We start from the raw sequence: 8,110 nt of genomic DNA on the forward strand, positions 1-8,110 counted from the left end.
ACAATTTAACAATAAATTTGAACCGGAGTTTCTGAAAGAACAAAAATGATCCTTCTAAATATAGCATATGGTAGGACATTTTTAATCATGTCAAGGGAGTAGCATTCCTGGATTATAAGACATACAAACATCCTAATGTAGTAGGAAAAAATAGACTAATTCATCTGATCAATTTATAAAACTTGTATAGTTGCATGCATGGCTGGTAGATAAATAAAGCCAGAAGGCATACAGCATACACAAGCTGAGCTTGTAAAGCATCAAGGAATAATAATTGAGCCTTAAACAAATAAACATGAAGTTACTACATTTTTATGAGCATACATGAATAGTTGAATGTAGATTTTATATAGGAGCCACATTATGCTCGCTAGCTTGTTTGAGCTAACACAAGAAGTTTAAGATCTGCATTTGGCGTCTAGTAGTAACTTCATTTCAACCAAAAGGGGTCACATGCTAGTATCATTTTTTCCCAAGATAATGTATCTATGTAGTTAATCTCTTCACATAATTTGTATCCCTATCATCAGTACCTCAATCTCTTGAGTTAATGATGGAGATGGAATGTCAAACCGCAAAGAGCAGATGGTGCAATGAAGGAACCAAAATATATTGTTAGACATTAATGTCTTGGTTACAAAAGGAAGTAAGGAACAAACATCTCATTAGTGCATAAATTCTTTTAATCAATTAAACCAAATGCATGCATGGCCTACCTCAAGCCAAAAGGGGGAATTGAGGATCTTGAAGTGAATATATTCCAATCCATGTGCATGTGAAAACATGATAGAATGCTATGACTTTACTCTACAAGGAATCCAAGAACCATCACCAAATCTGCAAAAAGGTTTGGTCCAAATAAAGCATGGTTGACATGTTAATTCAAACTTTGAGGCTGATATGTACTACCAGAGTTGACATTAATGAAATCAATGACAGAGAAAATAAAATCTTCATCAGGAACTTAAGCCAAGGATCCAAAAAGCTTCTGTGGAATGATTAACTAAATGGACCCCTAGTGAATATCTCAGTTAATCTTTCAAGGAGGCATCATATAGTTGAAGTCAACTCCCATGCCAGATTTTTGGCCATTTATTGAAAGAACATTATTCTTTCACTCGGTGTTTTGTCCTCTTCTCTTTATTTAGATATAGAGAATTGGGTTCATATGGTTTAGCAAGTGGATATATTCTCCCCCAAGATGGTGCATGTGGTACAAAATTGGAAAGATAGAAAAGGAAGAAAAAGAAGAAAAAGAAAAAGAAAAAGAAATAGGTGTTACCATTGGCTATAAATATGCAGTTTACGATAACAAGGCACAAGAAAGCTGATAACAGAGTACGAAGGGAGGGTTCTTACATGAAGRGAAGAGTACTCTTGTTTGGTAGCCAAGGATGACTTGCCTYGTGTGAACRCATCAAGTTGTTGGAAAGTAGCACCTTGTTTGGTTCGTTAGGCRGTCACTCCTGGGCTAACTTGACAGGCTCTTCTTGCTCATGTTAGGCCACCTCTTCTTCCATTCAAGAGGAGTAGATGTAGATGAATATTTGATACCTGAAGAGAAGAGAGGTTCTAACATGAAGAGAATACCAGTCTTTTCTTTTCTGGTAGCCAAGGACGACTTGCCACATCCCAATTCAAGGTGGTAGCAAACAACGCCTTGTTTGGTTTATCAGGCAGTCACTCCTTGGCTAACTTGAAAGGCTCTTCTTTCTCTTGCTAAGCCTTCTCTTCTTGCTTCTGAGGTCTAGAAGGATCTGAACAATATGTGCCTGTAGGTTAATACGTTCTTCAATTTGTGCATACATACAAACACCATAAGCCATCACGAGGTTAGGGTTCACTCATAGATATTTCTTACATAGATAACTATGTACAAATCTTTTCTAGATTGCAATTTAATTTTAGTTCAGCTTTCCTATATTGGTTAACATGAGAAATGGGGGTCATATATAGATTGCAATGTCGTAAGTTGTCTAGCAATAGTGTGCATGACGAAGATGAAAAGACAAAAAGAACAAGAATTATGAGATTTTATGTTTAGTGTTAGCAATAGATAGAAACTTCAATATAAAACAAGCAATGTGAATCAAGTGTTGATAAGAGAAAAAGGAGAGAGGTTATGCAGGCACTCTTGCTCCATAGATAAGGATATCTTGCCTTATTCCAAGTCAGGTGATAGAATGTAACAACTAGTTTGGTTTGTGAGGTGGTCATTCCTTGGATAACTTGGCAGGCTCTTCTTTCTCATGTTAGACCTTTATATTTCTTGATAGTAACTTTCATTGTAGATGATCAGTTGAAGCCAGAAAATGACAAGATCAGTTATAACATGAAGACAAGAGTACTCTACTACTCTTTTGTGTACATTGACACATCATCAAGTAATATTAGGTTTGTCCTCGATGCATTTAGATTGGTGCAACACCCCTAGTCTTTCTGTTTTTACCCTTGTTCTTAATTTACCATGTACATTGCAAAGAAATTAAATCAAATTCTGTTGTTCCATTACATGTTTCCCGTGGTTGTCTCATTTATGTAAACATTCATCTTAGTTGGTTTCATAAAGCAGAAGTACGCCCTCAAACTCTTTCATCTCTTTATAATCCCAAATGAAGTACTAATCTCGTTTAGTTTTCATACTAATATGTATGTCTAACTGTTAACCTCAAATGGATTAAGATAATAATCTAGTACACCAAATGAAGAATAACAATTAAATTGGAGACGATCACAACAACCTAGTCCTTGTGTATGAAACTACTCATATCTAGGCAGTTCTAATTGTACAGTATGGATATGTTTTGTAAATGTACTAATCGATAAGACTAAAGTCATACTGCAAGAAAAAAAACCCCGAAAGATTTAAATAATATTCAATATAACACTAAATTTGAATCAGAATTTCGGAAAGAACAAACATTATCCTTTTGCATATTGCGTATGGCTGATGTAACATTTTAATCATGTTGAGGGAGTAGTGTTCCTGGATTTTAAGACATACGGGCATCTGACTCTAGTATGAAAGAATAAATTAATTCATCTGAGCTTGTAAACATCGAGGAATAAATAAATGAGCCTAAAACAAATAAACATGAAGATAGTACATTTTAATGAGCATACATGAATTGTTGAATATGAATTTTGTATAGGAGCCACATAATGCTTGCTTGCTTGTTTGAGTAAACGCGAAATGCTTAAGATCTGAACTAGGATCTGCACTGGCACCTGGTAGTAACTTCATTTTAACCAAAAGGGGTCATATGCTAGTATCACTTATTCCAAAGATAATTTATCTATATAATTAATCTATTCACTTAATCAGTATCCCTATCATTACAACGTCAAGCTCCTGAGATGATGATGGAGTTAGAATACCAGACCTCAGAGAGAGGATCGTGCGATGAAAGAATCAAAATATGTTCTTAGACCTAACCAAACTGCTTCAGTTCAAATACATATATATGAATATCTGAATATAATGTATATTTGTTAATGTAGGGAACATGAATGGAGTAACAATCTATTATTTTACTGCTCACACTAATCTCAATGTATTTCATTCGGTTCATTACTTTAAATGTAGGGAGTAAGATTGGAGATGCTCTTAAAAAAGAAAAAAAGAGTAAACCTTGTCAAAAGGAATTGTGTATTATTGTTGAAAAATTCTGTATGTATCTTCTTCTTTCCACCTCAATAATATCTCCATTATCATATCTCTATATATCCGGCAAAAAAGAATATATTCACTTAATTTATATCACTTTTTACTACATTGGTATCCATATCTACAAAATTGAAGAGAATGTGACTCTTGTTTGTTTCAATAGACAAATAACATAAGCTTTCATTGAATCTTATCAAAGTCTTTCCTAAACCTCTGTGAAACTACTTTAGACTAACAGAATGATCATCTGATTAGTGCATTAGATCAATTAAGCAAACCAAATACACGCACTTGTATGCCCATTGAGGTCTTCTAGTGCATATATTCCAATCCATGTGCATGAGAAACTAAACGTGATATTTGACTTTACTTTGAAAAGAATCGAAGAACCATCTGCAGAAGGTGTTTCCGAAGCATGGATGACACATGCTGCATAAATAGTTTTTTTAAAAAGCTTTTTTCCATTTGGTGTAGTTTTTTAATGTAAGGTAATAGAAATTTCAGGGGCCATGTTCAAAATTAAGAACTTCATTAAAATTTAAAAAATGAGATTCAAGTAGCAAGAGTTACCTAGCACCAACTACACCGGCCAGTGGTCCTTATTCATTAAAATTTAAAAAATGAATACGAATAAATGACTCTCAACTGAAAGAAAAGTACAGGAAATTGAGGATTTGAAGAATAAATTATTTAACCTCAATCCAATACAAGAGGAGCATAAATGCATGACCCTTAAGATAGAGGAAATATTTGCGTATATCCTACCATTTAAACCCTACCGTAGAAAAGTGGGTTATATCGGGTAGGTTTATTTTGGTTTGGTCTTAGGTGCATAAAGGTCTATTGGCTTCTTTGAGGCAGCACATGGACTTTAACGACTGAACTAAGGGCACGTTTGGATCTCTCCGGCAAGAATAACCACCTTGTTACAAATTGGGAATTGGAGATGATATGTGGACTTGAACTTCGTCCAGAATGCCCCAAAACTAAAAGTTCTTAAATAAACCTCTTCTTTAAATCCGTTGAGGTTTTGGACCACCGCCAACTTGGACCTCGCTAGGGGCAGCAAGACCCCGCAAGGGGGCACAACCCCCTTTGACCCCTGCCTTAATGCGATCCAAGGTGATAGAGAGGCAACATTTGTGAGTGTGCACTCCGTACCTCCAAGCTCACTTATGTTTGCCTTATTACCAAATCAATCTCAAGTAAATCACAATCACGCTAAAATGATTGATGGCAATAAAATCATCACCACGCCCTCACTTACTTTATCGGGAAACATTCTCGGTCATCAAAATTGATTGTTCATAAGCGTCTTTCACCCGGTAAGAGTCTTATCCCTCACTTACCGGGTAAAATGCTCAGTCTTTGTCATGTCTCTTACGGGTAAGATTCCCGGTCCTTGCCAAACAAGAGAAACAAACTTTTGAAAACAAACCCTAGTAATCCTTAGGCAACACATTAACTGTCTTGGTTATCATAAGGAATGAACATCTCATTAGTGTATTAAATATATCAATCAATTAAACCAAATGCATGCATGGCTTAGCTCAAGCCAAAAGGGGTAATTGAGGATCTTGAAGTGAATAAATTCCAACCCATGTGCATGTGAGAACATGATAGAATGCTTTGACTTTRCTTTGAAAGGAATCCAAGAACCATAATCAAATCTGCAAAAAGGTTCGGTCCAAATAAAGCATGGTTTACATGTTGCATATGTAGCACCAGAGATCAATGACTCAGGATCTTAAGTCAATGATCCAACAAGACTTAAGTGGAATTATTAACTAAATGAACCTCTAGTGGATATCTCAGTTAATCTTTCCAAGGAAGCATCACACAGTTGAAGTCAACTCCCATGCAAGAGTATGGCCATTAATTGAAGAACATTATTCGTTTTACTTAGTGTTTCGTCCTCTTTTCTTTCTATAGATACAGAGAATTGGGTTCATATGGTCTAGCAAGTGGATATATTCTCCCCAAGATGGTGTAAGTGGTACAAAAACTGGAAAGACAGAGTAGAAAAAAAAAAGATATAGGTGTTCCCATCGGCTATAAATAGGCAGTTTAAGAAAACAAGCAAAGCACACCAAAGCTGATAACAGAATACGAAGGGGAGGTTCTTACATGAAGAGAAGAGTACTCTTGTTTGGTAGCCAAGGATGACTTGCCTCGTGTGAACACATCAAGTTGTTGGAAAGTAGCACCTTGTTTGGTTCGTTAGGCAGTCACTCCTGGGTTAACTTGACAGGCTCTTCTTGCTCATGTTAGGCCACCTCTTCTTCCGTTCAAGAGGAGTAGATGTAGATAAAATAATTGGATATCTGAAGAGAAGAGAGGCTCTAACATGAAGAGAATAACAGTCTTTTCTGGTAGCCAAGGATGACTTGCCACATCCCAATTCATGGTGGTAGCAAATAACGCCTTGTTTGGTTTATCAGGCAGTCACGCCTTGGCTAACTTGAAAGGCTCTTCTTTCTCATGCTAAGCCTTCTCTTCTGGCTTTTCAGGTCTAGAAGGATCCGAACAATATTTGCCTCTAGGTTGATACATTCTTCATTTTGTGCATACACACAAAAACCATAAGCAGTTATGAGATTATAGTTCACGCATATGTATTTATAACACGTAGACAACTATGCTGAAATCTTTTTGAGATTATGATTTAATTTTAGGCTTGGCTCAACTTTCCAGCATTAGTTAACATGATAAAAGGGCGTCATAGATTGTAATGTCATAAGTTGGCTGGAAATAGTTTGCATGACAAAGATGAAAAGATAAAAAGAACAAGAATTATGAGATTTCATTTTTAGTATTGGCTCTAGATAGACGCTTCCACTCAAAGAAGCAATGCAAATCCAGAATTGATAAGAGAATAAGGGAGGTTCGTGCATGCAAAGGATGGCTTATATCATTCCAAGTCAGGTGATAGAATACAACACCTAGTTTGGTTTATGAGCCAATCATTCCTAGGATAACTCGGCAGGCTCTTCTTTCTTATGTTAGGCCTCTATTTCTTGATAATAACTTTAAAGGTAGATGACTGATTGAAGCAAGAAATCACTAGGTCGATTCTAACATGAAGAAAAGAGTACTCTTTTGTGTATATTGACTCATCATCACATGCTATCAAGCATTTTAGGTTTATGCTCAATGCATTTAGATTAGTGCAACACCCCTAGTCTTTCAGTTTTTTTACCCTCGTTCCAAAATTACCAAAGTATATTGCAAAGAAATTATATCAAATTCTATTGTATCATGGCATGTTTCAAGTGGTTGTCTCCTTTATGTAAACAATTCATCGCAATTGGTTTCATAAGGCAGAACTTTTCCCTTCAACACTCATCTCTTTCTAAGCCCAAATTAAAGTACTAAACTCGTTTAGTTTGCAAGAATGGAAAACCATACACGACATGAGATTTAAGTATACCAGTATGTATTTCTAACTGTTAACTTCAAGTCAATTGAGATGATAGTCTAGTTTACCAAATGCAGAATAATAATTAAATTGGAGATGGAGCCCCACAACCTAGTCCTAGTGTATGAAACTACTCATATCCACGCAGTTCTAATTGTACTGATCAAGGTCTGTAAATTAGTAGTCGATATAACTAAAGTCATACTACAAGAAAAACCCCAAAAGATTTAAACAACATACGATTCAACATTAAATTTAAACCGGTAATTCTGAAAGAAAAAAATTTAGCCTTTTTGAGGTATAACATTTTAATCATGTTGAGGGAGTAGGGTTCCTGGATTTTCTGACATGCAAGCATCTGAATCTAGTAGGAAAGAACAGATTAATTCATCTGATCATTTTAGTAAACTTACAGTTGCATGCATGGCTAGTAGACAAATAAAGCCCGAAGGTATACACCAGTTGAGCTTGTAAAGTATCTAAGAATGAATTAATAAGATGAACCTAAAACATATAAACATGAAGATAGTACATCTTAAGGAGCATACATGAAAAAGTTGAGTGTGAATTTCATATTGGAATCACATAATGGTTGCTAGCTTGTTTGAGCTAACACAAGATGTTTAGGATCTGAACATGGATCTGCATTGGCGCCTAGTAGTAACTTCATTTTAACCAAAAGGGGTCACATGCTAGTATCATTTAAAAAAAAAGATAATGTAACTATATACTTAATCAATTCACGTAATCCTTATCCCTATCACCGTACCTCAAGCTCTTGAATTAATGATGGAGATGGAATATCAAACCACAAAGAGCGGATGGTGCAATGAAGGAAGCAACATATGTTCTTAGAAAGGTTCTAAATTGCTTGAGGTGTGGTGCGATGGAGAGATCAAGCATTAGGAGCCTCAGCAAGTCAACGGTGTTTTTTCATGACCAAAGGAGGCAAATCAGTATATGTATATCATATATACATATTTATTCAATGATTTTGAACAATCTAATTTCATAAAAAGTATCAT

Source organism: Cynara cardunculus (genome assembly GCF_001531365.2).
Source record: "Cynara cardunculus var. scolymus isolate 2C chromosome LG 10, CcrdV1, whole genome shotgun sequence".
NCBI lineage: Eukaryota > Viridiplantae > Streptophyta > Magnoliopsida > Asterales > Asteraceae > Cynara > Cynara cardunculus.